Raw genomic sequence first — 17,603 nt, 5'->3', positions numbered from 1 at the left:
CCCACTCCCTGTGGGACGAGTATGGTTCAGTGTGAGCTTGCTGAGCCATGTGGGTGGGTGTAGATTGTCTGTGACTGCGACTCCCATCATACTCTTGGCTACATCCCCCTTCCCAGCATGCACATACTTCCTTCCTTTTGACTCTGCTTCCCTGTGAGGGAGTGTGGCAGCAATGGCAAGATGGCTGACTGTGAAATCCTGGTGTTTGTTTGGCTACGAGTCCAAAGAGAGCCCCTGTGCTTCACACAGCAGCACCCAGTACGGGGTATCTTTTGCTGATATTTCACTGAGGTGTGTGTCAATGCATTCTACCCGGTGAGTTGTGTGGAGTTTGTGTTGAGGGGGGTGTCTCCACATGCTGGTAAGTATGGTCAGGGCTGTCAGTCTTCTTTCCCATCATAAAACGTGCTTCCATTGTAGGGCATGCAAGTTGTCTTTCAGGATGTCAGTCAGTGGTATCCTGCTTCTGATTTGCACACAACCCCTAGCAGGGCCTTGTGCTCCCCACAGCAGGACCCAGTGTCAGCCATCTTGTCAGTCATTTTCCACTCCCTGTGATGTGGGCATGTTTCAGAGAGGTCTTGATGGGCCAATCAGGAGGGGGAGCATTATCTGTGACTACCGGCCCCATCATGCTTTTGGATACACTCATTTCACCTGCATCCCCACTATTCCTTCCTGTCAGTCAGCTTCACTCTGAGGCAGTGTGCTTGTGGTGGCAAACTGTCTGGCAGTGTCTATTTAGCTTTGTGCCACTGGCTTGCTCTATTTGTTTGTAGGTTGGTGCATGTCATGACACAGTTCCAAGTCACTATGAGATGGCAGGTATTCTGTTTGTCTGACTGGCATACACATCTTCCTATGATTATCTATTGGTTACCGTAGCTTTGCTGGCGGTGCATGGTTTCACTGTCCCCTTGCCACACAATCTTGGGTATGTTGTTTGAGTACTCACCAGGCTCTGGGATGTCTGTTAGGCCATGGACGCTCTATGGTGGTAGGATGTCCCGCACCTTCTACTCCCAGGTCCTGAAGTAGACTGGTTTGGCAGGAGGGCCACCGCCGGTGCACTGACTCAGGGCGTGATCTTTTTTGATGAGTTTCTTGACCCTCCTGCGCACGTCATACCACCTGTTCTGGATATCGTCCTTTGTGCGCCTTGCTGGTGCTTGAGGGTTCACCTTGTCCACAATCCTCGCCCACATCTTGGTTTTCTGTGACATGGGGGTCCTTTGGACCAATGTACCAAACAATTGTGGCTCTACTCTGATGATCTCGTCTACCAGCACTTCTAACTCACTATGGGGGGGGCGGTCCCCTGAGGCTTGAGCCGGGTGAAAGATAACGTACGTTCGATCGTGAGGTATATGGTTGTTTTTAAAAAAAAGTTCTTAAAATTTTAATAAGGAGTGCGGGGACATTTCACTGTGATTGCTAATTTGCACTTTGCACTTTGCCTATCGCTATTTTGCACATCGCTTCCCACCTACCTTGTGCTGGGTTTAGTTCACGCTAGAGCAAGGCCGCCATCTTGAAGGAATTCTGGTCGGCACTCTAGGCATTCTTTGCACCAGCTACTTAAAACCGATGCCAGCGCGAGCGTGCTAGGAGGTCACCTGAGGCTTGAGCCGGGTGAACGATAACGTGCGTTCGATCGTGAGGTATATGGTTGTTTTTAAAAAAAAGTTCTTAAAATTTTAATAAGCAGTGCGGGGACATTTCACTGTGATTGCTAATTTGCACTTTGCACTTTGCCTATTGCTCTTTTGCACATCGCTTCCCACCTACCTTGTGCTGGGTTTAGTTCACGCTAGAGCAAGGCCGCCATCTTGAAGGAATTCTGGTTGGCGCTCTAGGCATTCTTTGCACCAGCTACTTAAAACCGATGCCAGCGCGAGCGCGCTAGGAGGTCACCTGAGGCTTGAGCCGGGTGAACGATAACGTGCGTTCGATTGTGAGGTATATGGTTGTTTTTAAAAAAAAGTTCATAAAATTTTAATAAGGACTGCGGGGACCTTTCACTGTGATTGCTAATTTGCACTTTGCACTTTGCCTATTGCTATTTTGCACATCGCTTCCCACCTACCTTGTGCTGGGTTTAGTTCACGCTAGAGCAAGGCCGCCATCTTGAAGGAATTCTGGTCGGCGCTCTAGGCATTCTTTGCACCAGCTACTTAAAACCGATGCCAGCGCGCTAGGAGGTCACCTGAGGCTTGAGCCGGGTGAACGATAACGTGCGTTCGATCGTGAGGTATATGGTTGTTTTTTAAAAAAAGTTCATAAAATTTTAATAAGGAGTGCGGGGACATTTCACTGTGATTGCTAATTTGCACTTTGCACTTTGCCTATCGCTATTTTGCACATCGCTTCCCACCTACCTTGTGCTGGGTTTAGTTCACGCTAGAGCAAGGCCGCCATCTTGAAGGAATTCTGGTCGGCACTCTAGGCATTCTTTGCACCAGCTACTTAAAACCGATGCCAGCGCGAGCGTGCTAGGAGGTCACCTGAGGCTTGAGCCGGGTGAACGATAACGTGCGTTCGATCGTGAGGTATATGGTTGTTTTTTAAAAAAAGTTCATAAAATTTTAATAAGGAGTGCAGGGACATTTCACTGTGATTGCTAATTTGCACTTTGCACTTTGCCTATTGCTATTCTGCACATCGCTTCCCACCTACCTTGTGCTGGGTTTAGTTCACGCTAGAGCAAGGCCGCCATCCTGAAGGAATTCTGGTCGGCGCTCAAGGCATTCTTTGCACCAGCTACTTAAAACCGATGCCAGCGCGAGCGTGCTAGGAGGTCACCTGAGGCTTGAGCCGGGTGAACGATAACGTGCGTTCGATCGTGAGGTATATGGTTGTTTTTAAAAAAAAGTTCTTAAAATTTTAATAAGCAGTGCGGGGACATTTCACTGTGATTGCTAATTTGCACTTTGCACTTTGCCTATTGCTCTTTTGCACATCGCTTCCCACCTACCTTGTGCTGGGTTTAGTTCACGCTAGAGCAAGGCCACTATCTTGAAGGAATTCTGGTCGGCGCTCTAGGCATTCTTTGCACCAGCTACTTAAAACCGATGCCAGCGCGCGCGCGCAGCGGGCGCGCCACTGGCGCGACAAAGGCGTGCCTAAGTCAAGCCCATCTGCACCCGTCCGCGCACGGCCCGCGCGCCGCACCAGTCCCCCTGTCCGTTGCTCTCTGGAATCAACGAGACGCCAGATTTATTCAAATGAGTCACTGCATGGTCTTAACATCGGGGAGAATAACCCCCGGTGTAGATGCATCTTTCTGGACATAAAACCCATTTCAGATATTATTACATGCCCTAATTGTTGAACTACGATTCAGTTATACTGCTCCAAGCTGGCTAACAATACAAAGACCAAAACCAGGACAGCAAAAAGAAACGTTGTTAAATGTCTTTTATTAAACGCCAGATCCCTGGTAAAACACAGTACTGAATGTGCCCACCTTATTGAAAATGAAGCAAGTAAGATCGCTTTCATAACGGAGTCATGGACAGACGAGGCCTCTGGGCCAGATTTTGTGAAAGCCACACCCCCTGGGTATATCTGCCACACACATAATAGATTAAACAAGAAGGGTGGTGGACTAGCAATAATCTATCAAGACTCCATAAAAGCCACATTCAATAGTTCCACTAACTCAGAGTGTGAGGCTTTAGATTTTTGCTTTCACCTTTCTCATCAATACTCGTTCAAAGGTACTCTTTTATATAGGCCTCCCGGCCCCAAAGCCGGGTTCATATCTCAAGCTAGCATTTGGGTGGAAAACGAATTAGGATCAAGTTCATATTTGATCCTAGGAGATTTTAATTTTCATCTAGAAGCCGAGGAAGACCCAGATACGAATAAACTCATTGATCTCTTAAAGACGATTGATTTAAAACAATTAGTTAAGGGGCCCACACACAAGGCTGGTCACACCTTGGATGGCATTTTTTCTAACAATGCGCACGTTACTTTTAGTGAAACGCTTTCGGTGACCTGGTCAGACCACAAAGCAATAACATTTATAGTATCACCCCCAATGCATGGTGCAATTAAAACTACGGCTAATCACACGGAGTATCATCCTTGGAAAAAAGTGAAGGCAGACGATTTAACTAATCCACCTTTCCCACCATTCCCGTGGACTTGGACGCTGCTGTCCTTAACTATTCCTGGTGGTTGGACTCAGCATGCAAGGAATTGGCCCCTAAGAAAATTTGTCACAATTTTAGAGTTCGACCGTCATCACCATGGTACACGCAAGAGCTAAGAGAACATAAACGTTGCTGTAAACAATTAGAAGGAACATGGCAAAGCAAATACGATATACAGGAGAAAAACCTTTATAAAATTTGCCTGAACCATTACAAGCAACTGCTTCTCAAAACTAAACAAGAGTTTTATTCCTCTAAAATTAATGAGGCAGGAAACTCAACTAAAGAACTATTTAAAACGGTTAAAATTCTTGCTGACCCTATTTCTCCCCCGATAGCAGCTAGCCAAGAACTCTGTGACAAAATAGCCAATTTTTTCTTTGAGAAAGTTGCAACTATTTTCTCTACTTTTACGCACTCCTTAAACGATACATCTATACCAGGGTCGGTAGATGCACACTGTTTTGATAACAATAATGTGGTGCTTCATAATTTTACACCCTTCTCCATCACTGAGGTTCATAAACTCTTGGAGACAACTAAATCTGTTTCCCCCATGGACCTCTGCCCCTTATCAGTACTTAAGCTAGCCTCAGAACCAGTCTCAGAAATCCTTACGTCCATCATTAATACTATATTCGCAAATGGATATTTCCCCATAATTTGGAAATCAGCATCCATCCTTCCGCTATTAAAAAAAACACAGTTGGATCCCATGGAACCAAATAACTTTAGACCAATATCCAGGCTCCCACTTCCTGCTAAGATAATTGAAAAGATAATGAACACACAACTCAGTAGATTCTTGGAAGATGGCCAGCTATTGGATCCCACACAGTATGGTTTCAGAGCGGGACATAGCACTGAATCTGCGCTGCTTAAATCAACTGAGGAAATTAGAACTATTTTAGATCAAGGAGGAAAAGCTGCGATGATTATGTTGGATCTGTTTGCAGCCTTTGACACGGTCCATCATGGTTTATTGATGGACCGGTTACATGACATTGGAGTCAAAGGGAAAGCTTGGAGGCTGATTAAGTCCTTCCTAGCAGACAGAATACAAGCAGTCACGCTAGGAGACTTCACGGCCAAGGCTTCCTCCTTACCATGTGGGGTCCCACAAGGATCTTCCATCAGTCCCACACTCTTTAATGTTTATGTAAAGCATCTGGCACCCCTGGTCGAATCCTTTGGGTTCGACCTTACTTCCTACGCAGACGACACTAAGATTGTGGTTTCCATTCTCCCTGGAGGAGTTTCAAACATAGCAGTAGATTTTAAGGAGTGTATGTTGGCAGTAGGCAAATGGATGACCCAGAACTGTCTCAAGCTAAACTTCAATAAAACCGAGGTGGTCCTCTTTGGAAACGATCCAAACTTCTGGACTCCAACCTGGTGGCCAGATTCATTGGGCCCACTTCCAACACCCTGTAGAAAAGTTAAGCACTTGGGTATTATCATTGACAACAAACTTCTGTTTAAGGACCAAGTCAACGCAGTAGTCTCCTCAACATCATTTATCCTGCGATCCTGTAAAAAGATACTGCCTCTTCTCCCCAAAGAGTCTCAAAGGATGGTTATCTCTTGCCTGGCTTTATCAAAAATAGACTACTGTAACAGTCTTTATTTTAACATCCAGGAGGGACTACAGAGAAAACTACAGCTACTGCAAAACGCAGCGGCAAGTCTGCTATCTGGTACTCCTAAATAAGCCTCTATCTCGGCGGAGATTAAAAAATTGCATTGACTGCCGGTAAATAAACGAGTACTGTTTAAAGCTATGTGCATTACGCACAGAGCTTTATATAAAAGTGGACCCCATCACTTGATAAGGCACTTTCAATGGTACTCACCTGGAAGAAACCTGCGGTCCTCAGAGGCCAAGCTAGTTTCAGACCCCAGGGTAAAAAAAGCTAACTGGGGAGGGCGAAGCTTCCTAGCAAAAGCAACCAAGGCTTGGAACTCACTGCCTCCATGCCTTAGACACATATCTAACCATCTGGAATTCAGGAAGGCACTCAAGACCAGTCTTTTTGCACCTTAAATTTCTACCCCGGTCTCAGACTTAGGACGGACTCCTTCGCAATAGCGCCAGGACACCTTCGGGTATTAGCCGCGCTGTATAAAACTGTATAACATAACATAACATCTGTGAACTTTGGATTCTTCTTTGGGGGCATGGTGATGGGTGGTGGTGATGAGGGATGTGTGTGAGAGGGTGCAAGTGAGGGTGGGTTGGTGTTGGTTTTGCTGGCTGTATGTGTGTGTGCTTTTGGATGAGGTGCTGATGGTGTGTGGGTTGTGTGATGTGTGAGTTGTGAGTGTGTCTGTGGTTGCTGTGTGATGGTGTTTGCTGCTGGCTGTGTCTCCTGTTTGCAAGGGATGATGGTAGTGATTGTAGTCCTTTATATGGTTAGTGTTGTGGGTGTGTCTTTGTCCCAGTTTTTTTATTTGATATTTATTGGCTTTGTCATTGCTTGTTTGGTCCTTTTTTTGTCTTTTTTCCTTTGGGTTTTGTAGGCATGAAGGAGACGTTCATCTGATGGAAACGGATGGTGCTGTTGTCTCGTTCGCGCTGCCTATCTTCTGTGTTTCATACTCCTCGGTCGCGAAGGTCTCTATTGCTTATGGGTCCGGTTGTCTGTGCGTGTCAGTCATGCGGCTTGGTCTCCCTGCGAGTCGGTCTGGGTTTCCATGCATTACATCGTACTGCGCGGATCGGACATCGCGGGTACGGGTCGGTCGGGTTCATTCCGGGTTTGTCGGTCGGTGAAAAGCACGTCAGTTTTCCATCCGGCGTACGGCTTGTATTCCGTACGTGTCGGTTGTAATTCACTCGCGTTGCATCGTACTGCACGGGTCGTACGGCGCTGGTCCGTGTCGGTCAGTATTCGGTCCGGGTCCGTGTCGGTCAGTTCGTTTTGTGACCGGAATCGGAATCGGCCCCTATGTGTTTTATAAAAAATACTACCACGACCACTCCTAGAACATATCAGGTAGGTTTTCATGGGTTGACCCCGTTAAAACTCAAAATATGATTGTTTTAGGTTTGCATACAGACCAAAATTGACACAACAACTAAAATACATCTATTTTATAACTAACATTTCACTTTCATTTGCTTCTGAATTTCCCGGGTGCTTTTCATCTAATTTATTAGCTGTAGATACCCTAAACCCATGGAAAACGCATGCCTATCGATACCTCCATACCCTGGAAGAGCAGGAACAAAGCTGGGGGTAAAGCCTTGGCAGGAAAATGTTTCTGATCAAGGGAGAGCGAATAAAATGTCCATGTTGTGGTAACAAAAATGCAAATATCTGATACCCATCACATTCAGGGGGATATTCACAAGGACTTATCTCCGATTTATCTCCACCCAAATGCATCAAAAGTGGAGATAGATTTAACTCCCATTCACAAGCTGGTGCAAACTGCAGACAACACCAGTATTCCTGCGATAACTGCCCCAAAATGTATCTCCACGATGTACACCATCAACTAACCCTAATGAGATGCAGAGTAGGCGTTCCCATGCAAAAACACATGAAAAAACCACAACACCACTTTCACAACGAACTACCAGATCTGTGAAGCGAACCAGAAACAGTCGATAAGCCGTGGTAGCACCAGGGATTTAACACCTGCCTTTTGCTGGTGCTAAGCAGGACAACTACCCACAGAATGAAAGGAAGCCCAGCCAAGAGCCACACCTGACGACCCACTGATGCCATGGAGACAATGATCATGCAGCTCCGATACCTATGAGGTCCTCAACACCCACCGCCACCACCCCCACCCCCCTCACCCCCCGGACATACACATACCGTGCACGACACAAGAGCTACAAAAAGCACACAATGACGCACATTGCCCCAAAAAAACACACATGTGTGGCCAGAAGAACGAGAAACAGTCACACAGAACTTAAAGTAACAACCAAAAACTTTATTGAAATACAGCACAAAACACCAATGCAGAAGACTCCTGTCGGGTCCATCAGGGACAATCTCAACGCCACAGCATGGAAAATAAAGCAAAAAATCAGGATGTGTGTCATGCACACATCAAAGGAGCAAGACACAGAGAAACAGAGAAGGAAAGAAAGCCAGAGAGAGAAAGAGAGGGAAGGAAAGGAAAGGAAGGGAGAGAGAGAGAGAGAGAGAGAGAGAAGGGAGAGAGAGTGAGAGAGAGAGAGAGAGAGAGAGAGAGAGAGAGAAAGAGAGAGAGAGGGAAGGGAGAGAGAGTGAGAGAGAGAGGGAAGGTAGAAAGAGTGAGAGAGAGAGAAGGAAAGGAAGGGAGCGAGAGAGAGAGAGGGAAGGGAGAGAGAGTGAGAGAGCGAGAAGGAAAGGCAGGGAGAGAGAGAGAGAGAGAGAGAGAGAGGGAAGGGAGAGAGAGAGAGTGAGAGAGAGAGAGAAGGAAAGGAAGGGAGAGATAGAGAGACACTGCCGCCCCTGCGCACCCAGGCTCCACTGTTCACCTGCTGCCACCGACCGGTGTGTCCACCAGTGGGCACACCACCTGCCCGTGCAAGCTCCAGGCCCTGGTCCCGCCACCATGCCTGGTCTACATCATGCGGACCCGCCCCGCAGCCCAGCATGTCCTGCACATGACGCTGAGTCCTGAGTCATCAATGGCGGAGACCACATCAGTGCACACGTCATCATCGCAGGCTGCACACCCGCTCAGCCATTTCGGTTCCACTAACCCTGTGCAACGCCAGTCAGCGCAACATGGTGGTAGGCCCGTGACGGTCGCAAGGCTTCGGGTGCCACTAGCCCTGTGCAACACCAGTCAGCGGCACGTGGTGGTAGGCCCGTGAGGGCCGCAAGGCTTCGGGTGCCACTGACCCTGTGCGCAACAACTCATGGGCCCTTTATGATTGAGAACCGTGGACCGTCAGTCATCCAGTCACTATCGGAAGAGGGGAATGTGACGTTGTCGGCCCCTTAGATTTGCAGGGTCACATGGTCTGTGACGCCTATGCCCGATGGGTGCGGTGCGTGTGCAAACCTGCCCTCAGGGAGTGGCCGTGACATGCTGACAACTAGACCAGTGACCTGCACACAACCAGCGAGTACGCCTGCGACAGGTAGCTATGTGGCCCCCCCCTCGGAGCTTAAGCGAAGTGGTCTGGCCTGGCGTATGCCGGACCAGCGCTGGGCTTGTAACAATGACTCGAGGCTCGGGGCGTGGTCCAGTCCCTGTCCAGACAAGGAAGTGACTAATACGTGTTTCCCTGTTGTAGTGTCCACGGCATCCGGAACACAATAGGCAATTTAGCACACTGTGACTGTCATCCCACTAGATGAGCATCATTGACGTAAGGGGAATCACTGTCCCTACATTCATCCACACATTCATACATGAATGATGAAATACATGACACAGCAGTGCTTTACTGGATGTTTATTGCCCATCCAGTGGAGTTGTGCAGCTGGAGCGGTAGAGGGACATGCCAAGCACACTTCACAATACGGGCCCATAGAGGGCCAGCCAGAGTCCCTCCGGGGATGACAAGTACTGCGGAAGAGGAAAGGTACAGTCCGCAGTCTGGTCGTCATTTCATTGGTCATCAAACACGATATGGCAGTCTATGTCGCGGTCCAAGGTGAGTGCAGCGGAGTGTATCAAGGGTCAGTGGAAGGTCATGGGGCCATGTGCGGCACCAAACAGAAACAGGCCAGGTGGCGGAAATGAATACTAGTGCCTACTTCTGAACTCAAACCCATCCTCGTCCTCGGATGTGTGCTCTGCCCCACCTGTGGGTGTTGCAGTACTGGCTGCGGCACTGTGTGCCACTGACACATCAGCTGCCAGAGTGGATACACATGCCGCACTGTGAGGCACTGACCCACCAGGGGCAGAGATGTGGATGGTGTGGGGGCAGCAGCATTCATCAGCACCACACCTTGTGGCAGCAATGCCATGATGAGGATCTGCAGGGCATGGTAGATCCCAGCTACATTTTGCTGATGTGCAGCGGTGGCTGCCATCTTTTCCGCCTCCATCCGTACCATGTCCTCCATGAGCCTCCGCATGTGTGCCAGCTCACCGCTGGGATTGCGGGAGCCACTCTGAGCGGACAGGTGTTCTTCTCTCCGCATCATGACACCAGCGATGTCAGTCAGGGCTCGTTGGAGACCATGGAGAGGGCCATGGGTGTCCGTTAGGGACTGGAGCTGGTCCCTGATGGGACCTAGACACCCATGGATGGCGTTCAGTTTGGTGGTCATGATGGCGAACGCCACCCGCACCTGCTTAGTTGTCTCCCTCTGGCCCACTAGCACACGGCGTTGGAAAGCCATGTGTTGTTCCTGGGGGTCTTGGGAGATTGCCGGGGCTGTGGGTGTCTCCTGCTGGGTGGTTTGGGTAGTGGGTGGGGTCTCCTCGATGCAGCTGGGCTGCCCTGATCCTGGAGGTGAGTTGCGGATGATGTCAATGATGTCTTGGAGGGCTTGGGTGTCGATGCTGGGGGTGTCCTCCTCATCATCAGTGAAGAGTGGCTGGGACTGCTCTGCAGGAGGTGTTGACGGTTCCCCTGCAATGTGAAGGGGAGATGGTGTATTACAATGTGTCCACATGTATATAGCCTCATGGTACATGTTGACATTCAGACAGCATGACATTGTATATTGTGACAGTCTGTGGATCAGGGCCATGACCCAGAGTCATTGTGGGTGTGCACTGTGCTCTGCTTGATTGTGCATGTGTGCCATTGTGGCCATCTCCACCCGTCCCCCCAGTACCTGGTGGTCACTCACCCTGTTGCGATTGTGTTGTGTCCTGTCAAGCAGTGTCCAGTCCCCCGATTCTGGCCATAGTCTCCACACTGATGACTATCGACACCAGCTCCTCCATATCATCCAGCATGAGCTGTGGCTCCCACCTCCAGTCTGCATTGCTGCCTTCTGGTTGGCTGCGAGTTTCTCCTTGGTCCTGCGCTTGATGGCAATCCATCGCCTCTTGGCCTCGTCCATTGACCTCTTGTGCTCTCCAATGGCATTCACCTTGTCCACGATGTCCTGCCATATTCCATTTTTGGTGCCCAATGACACGTTGGAGGTGACGAACAGTTGATTGTGTTCCATCACCTCCGTGACTAGGATCCTGTTTTCCTGCGGACTGAACTTCGTCTTCCTCTTCTACTTGTCCTTTCCCTTCCCTGTCCCCGAGGTCCCAGGCTGGTTGTCCGGTGTGCTTGTGGGGTTGCGCTCGTCCTCTGCGCCTGCTTCGGCTGCCTGCATGGTGCTTGGGTGTTGGTCAGTTTGTGTTTGTGTGTTTTTCTACTTTTATAGTAATTTTTCCCACCTGCCATGTGTGTATTGCAGGCCTGTCGCTGCTTATCGCTGATTTCCTCATCGCGCTTTGGCCCATCGCATGTTTTTTCGCATTGAGGTTTGTGTTTTTATCTCCGTCGAGGTGGTTGTATCACGGAAATTGGCCACGGTTTCGCCAGACTATCGCATGGTACCGCCTTGTTGTGAATTCCACGTTGACACAGGGTTATTTTCCCGCAATAGGCTACGATGTGTAAAGTTGCGTTAGCATTTTTTAGTGATGTTTAGCACACATTCTTGTGAATATCCCTCTCTGTGTGATCTCCCAGCCAGCCAGGGTGAGGGAAGTGTGGCACCTAGCAAAGACCTTAGGATAATTAGATATTAAAAATATATGGTTTGGTTTGATTCCACACAGCCCATTGGCTATACCTGTGCCCAAACAACAGGTAGGCTAAACTTGCATTTTGCTTGCTATTGTTTTCCAAATTTCCAAAATGGACTGTACCCAGTTTATTTTCCTTGGGCACTCTGAAACCGAAAAAAGCACAGGCCATATTATTAAGAACGGCATTAACATTATCGCTGCTTTAGCGGCAGGAAACTGCAGCTAAAGCGGCAATAAGGGGCTTGATAATATGCCCTAGAGAATTCCAATAGAAGCCCAGGTTTGTGGTCCTTCACACCAGAACCTGGGCTTCTATTGAAATTCTCTAGGGCATATTATCAAGCCCCTTATTGCCGCTTTAGCTGCAGTTTCCTGCCGCTAAAGCGTCGATAATGTTATCGCCGTTCTTGATAATAGGGCCCCACATTCGTGCATAGCATCCATGCTTAGCAGGCCAAAGGTTGGGGCAAGAGTTGGTAGGAATATGTTCTTGTCTGAGGAACACAGAAGGAAATCACCCTGTTTTGGAGAGAAAAAACATGCTGAACATCTGACAAACGTCTTGTTATGTGCGATCTCGTGGCAAGCCAGTGAGGGTGTAGGAAGCCTGGCACCCAGCAGTAGAAACCTTAGGATGTGTAGATGTTAAAGATATCTGGTTGTGATATGTTTCCAAGTAGTCGAGGGGCAATACTTGTGACAAAAATACAGGTACCGACATTTCATTTTAAGTTTCTTTCCATATTTCTCAAATAAACTGCACCCAGGTTTTAAGTTGTGGGCACCTTTGACCCATAAAAAACCCATACATGTCTGGAACACCCTTTCTCATCAAACCCGGAGGAACAAACAGGTGTCAAGCCTTGGCAGGGATATTGTCATGCTCCTGGGATACTGGAGTGAATTAGAAATGTTTCAGAAAAGAAATGCTATAAATCTGAGAAATGTCATGTTTAATGTGGTCTGTCCACCAAAGAACTAGGATAAGAGAGATCTGACTTGCACCAATAGTTCACTTAGTGCTTACAAACTTAGAAAAAGTTTTGTCTTTTTTTTTATGTGCATACTTTCCTAACGTATATCTGTCCTCAAATGAACAGTGCACCACAAACATGATTATGCCACAATTTAGTGCTGCTCTAATATTACATAAAATGATTGGGGGGCAGACTGCATTCCCCCCAGGTAAACCCACACTTATTGGTTTTGCCAGATTCCAGACATTCTGATCAACTTTTCATTGGTTAGATTTTCATGATTCACAATATTCAGCAAATGTTCAGCATAGAGTTATTGATGCAAGGTTCACATCATTATGTAGCCCTGAGTGTCCCAAAAAGCATATCTTTTGAATGGATGTACAAAGAGATCAGGGGCCCTATTATAGATAGTTTGCGCATTAAGGGGCAGATTTTCAAAATTTTTACGCTGGTTTAGCATCACAAAAGTGACACTAACTAGCGCAATTTTTTTTGTTGCTATTTTCTTTCCAGCGCAAAACTTGTTTTGTGCTGGAAAGTACCCAGTAATTAGCGCAAAGCACTGCTTTGCATTACTTTGAGCCCAGGGGGCATTACATGGGTGGTACATGGGCATTCCGATGCAACCACCCATGCCTTTTGACGCAAAACCATATTTACAAATATTGGTAAACATAATGTTGTGCCAAAAGTCAACGCCCCTCAAAGGAGACGCTAGCAGGAGAAATGCTTTCATTTCTCAGTGCTTTTCCGACTTTCCATGCGTGCTGCACTGTGCAGTACATATGCAAAGTGGGAAAAGCTTTGCATCGTGCCTTTTATAGTATTTTGTACAGGAAGGGTACAGGAAGGGTACTCTTCCTGTCAAAACCTATGCTACACTCATGCTCATGCCCTAGCGCTGCGGCGCTAAGGTGTGTGCAAGGTACACAGCAGCTGAAATCAGCATCAGCGCAAGGGAAAGGGAAGGAGAGAGCCATATTTCTGATGATATGGCACTCTCCTGTTTCCAGCCTGTCGCGCAACACGGGGCAGCCTCGCGGGGGCTGCGCTGCATTTCGCGACTTTTTTGAAAATCTCCCCCTTAGTGTTTGCGTCACGTTTCACCTTTAAATAGGTGCTGTGCGCAAATAGGGAAAGTGTGTCCTGTTATGAAGAATGCACTGCCCTCTGGGCACCCACATATTCATGCTGCCCTGGGGGCACTACATTTAAGTGAATTACAGAGCAGCTTCTTCAAAGCCGCTCCATGTTTCCCTGTGCATGTGGCAACCCACCTGCACTTTGAGGACGGATTAGAGAATCACTTGCAGGCAGGTGCAGTTAGTAACTGCACCCACCTGCCAGGGGATGTCTAGGGGGTTCATGGGACTCCCTTTCATCCCTTGAGAGGGCTGCCCTCAGGGGGCACACAGAAAGTGCGCCACCTTTTTGTGGCACACTTTTAGTATCCCTCCTAACAGCTTCAGTGCCTGTGCACCCATATCCATAATCTGGCGTGGGTGCAGAGGTAAAGGGATTCCCTCATTTGCATGTGGCCACGCGCTTGAGATAGCGCTGGCGCAACATGTGTCATAGTTATCTGTATCACCCTTCTGTAAGATCAAAGTGCCCCCAGGGCACAGAAAGTAGATGCACATGCCGGTTGCGCCCTCGGGACATATTCTATAATAGGGCACCAGAGATGTACATCTGTTAAACACTCTTACCCAGAAATGTTGAAAATTCTACAACACAGAGGTGCTCAAACATCCAGCAGTAAAGGGGTTAAAAGTTAAACATCAATGTCTGATCGTGCTTAGAAAGCACTCTTCTGTGCGAATAATTAAACTATTCTCACAAGCCACAGTAATTGACTTTTAGCATTCTCTTCAAACATTTCCTGTGGTCAGCCAGTGCCTTAAAAATTACTTTGAAGTAACTCGGCCCTTGCCTATAAATGAGGCCTTGGATGTCATTAGAAGGATTCAGTGTGGGGAAAGTGATCCAATTGTTATTCAAAACATATTTTACTAAAATTACGTTTACAAAACATATTTGCATTCAAATGTTTTTCTATGTAGTTTATTTTGACAAAAACATCTTTTTATTTAAATTTCGACCTACCTTACCAACTTTTTAATTATTTTAGCTTTTTATATGTTACCTTTTTCCATTTATTAGTAACTCTCCACACACACATGCACGCGTGCACACACACACCCACATACATATTGTCAAGGCCACTAACCTGGTATCCTTGGATAGTTGCTGCAGAGAAGTGGACTCCGCCACACACCTGAAGAAGTACACCACACTCTGAAGTGTAGATGCCAAAACTGCGGGGAGCACACACCAAAGGGGGAAGTCTATGGAGATGTAGGTGATTAAGGTCCTGATTCTGTTTTAGACACTCTTAGGGGCTGATTACGATGGCAGGTGGACTAGGTCCGCCCGCCATTGTAGCGGTGTGTGGGACCGCCCGCTAGACATGCGGTGGTCCCACCACTGCGATTAGGATCCGCCCGTCATACTGGCGGGTGCATCCAGGTCTTTTAATATTGCGGGCAGTGCTGCTGGCTGCAGCACCGTACGCAATGTTAAAAGTGCCTGCACTGCATTTCCCTGCACTATGTGGCAGGCACCATGCGGTACCTTCCACTTGGTGCATGGAAATGCAGGGGGGTACCATGGGTACCCCCAGTGCAACAACACCCGCCCCAAACAAGGAGGTCCCACAACAGGCCCCCAAACCCAATCCTCGCCAGCCTTTCCAAGGCGGCATCGCCTTTCCTATACCCACATCCTAATTTGGTGGACGGTGCCTGCTAGGCAGCGCCACCATTTTAGGGGCCCTGCACTGTCCGACAGGCTATCGGTGCGAGGGCCTTTGACGGTGAAGCGGCGGACAGACTTTGCATCTGCCGTGGTACCCACCGTCATCCTAATTTGGCGGTGGGTAATCCGCTTGGTGATGGCGAAAGGACCGCCACCGCCGGCCCGGAGGTGGCGGTCCATCCGCCATCATAATGAACCCCTTAGTTACGTCCTTCTACTTCTTAACTACCAGTTCTCCTTGATTCAACACCAAATCTCGCTTTGGTTTTCTCGAGTGGAAATCCTACGAACAGAACTTGCATTAATGAACTATGCAGTACCTGTATACATTAAAAGGAAGCTTGGCACAACGTTACTCTCTTATCCTTCGTACAACCTTTATGAGTGTGTTGCTTACACAGAACCTCTCGGTTTGCGTAATCAATCTCTAATCCAACCATTTGCATTGGCATACTTCAACAGTTCAACAAAGGATCAGAAAGTCAAAATATCCCAATTTTGTGGTTTATTTTCCTTGTCGCTCATAGAAACCAGGGGGCATATTATCAAGGACGGCGTTAAAATTATCGCCGCTTTAGCGGCAGAAAACTGCCGCTAAAGCAGCGATAATGGGCTTGATAATATGCCCTTGTGAATTCCCATAGAAGCCCATGTTCACACCAGATTAAAGAGTTAAATTTCACATTTTATACGTAACGCAATTTGACCGAGTGGTCGAAGGAGTTTGTTTACTTTAGAAAGTTTGTTTTCCCTTTTGAGTGTCTAATAGCTACTAGACTGCCAATTTCAAAGCCTGTTCGTGAAATTTGAGAAGCTTAAGTAGTTTACAGTTCATTTGTGGGTCAGTCGGGCCTAATCCTGTCGTTATGGCCGCTCTTCAGGTCCTTACCCCTCTGTCAACAATCTTGACTCTTTCTTATTATGTTCAAAACTATGGTTCTGATTTATATATTGGCGGTATATATACACCATTGCAACAGCGACGGAGTATACATATTGGTCCTAATAATTTTAATGCCGTGCTTGATAATATGCCCCGTTGGGGCATATTATCAAGAATGGCGTTAAAAATTATCGCCGGTCACTAAAGCGGCGATAGTGGGCTTGATAATATGCCCTTGAGAATTCCAATAGAAGCCCATGTTCTGGTGTGAGCACGGGCTTCTATTGGAATTCTCCAGGGCATATTATCAAGCCCATTATCGCCGGTTTAGCGGCAGTTTTCTGCCGCTAAACCGGCGATAATTTTAACGCCGTCCTTGATAATATGCCCCTTAGTAATCAAATACAACCCTACATCAATTAATTGAGATATGTGAGGAGCACTCTGGGGAAGATTTCACAAAGAGCAGATGAATGTATTCCTGACCACTCCTAATCTCTTATCCTTTACATGTCCCCTTAACTCATATCCATACAGGGTCAACCCCTTAACCGTGAAATTACATATTTCTAGGCCCGGTGACAGAATTCTTGACTTGGTGTTTGTATACACTTTAGAAATGGCTGTGGATCCCTGCTGTAATTTTAATGTGCTGGTATTAATCTGATGTGACCAGGAAATATTGCTAGTCCAAAAAACTCTCAAGAAGTCAAAATCTGAAACCTCCTCAAGTTTTTCATTGTGTGCCTTTAGAGATGCATTTAATAGATTTTTAAGGGATGAAGGACATGTATTTAGTTTTGTTTGTATTTAGCTCCAGCTCCTTTTCCATACAGAAAGTTAGGAAACAATAAACCAAGGCCTGCAACCCAGCAAGGGTTTTGGAAATAAGAAGCATATCTTCTGCAAACAATAGCGCCATTACTCTTAGGGTACCTATTATGGGGGCGTCAATATGTGGGAAACCTAAATATTTCACAACATAATTTATGAGAGTTGAGGTTAGAACACATCCCTGCTAAACTCCCCCCTCTATTCTGATACAGCTACTCAATTTGCAACTTAATTAAAATGAACAGAATGTTGCCAGGAACT

The sequence above is a fragment of the Triturus cristatus genome, chromosome 5_2, assembly GCF_964204655.1.
Source record: "Triturus cristatus chromosome 5_2, aTriCri1.1, whole genome shotgun sequence".
NCBI classification, from domain to species: domain Eukaryota; kingdom Metazoa; phylum Chordata; class Amphibia; order Caudata; family Salamandridae; genus Triturus; species Triturus cristatus.
Note: the sequence above shows the minus strand (reverse complement) of the source record.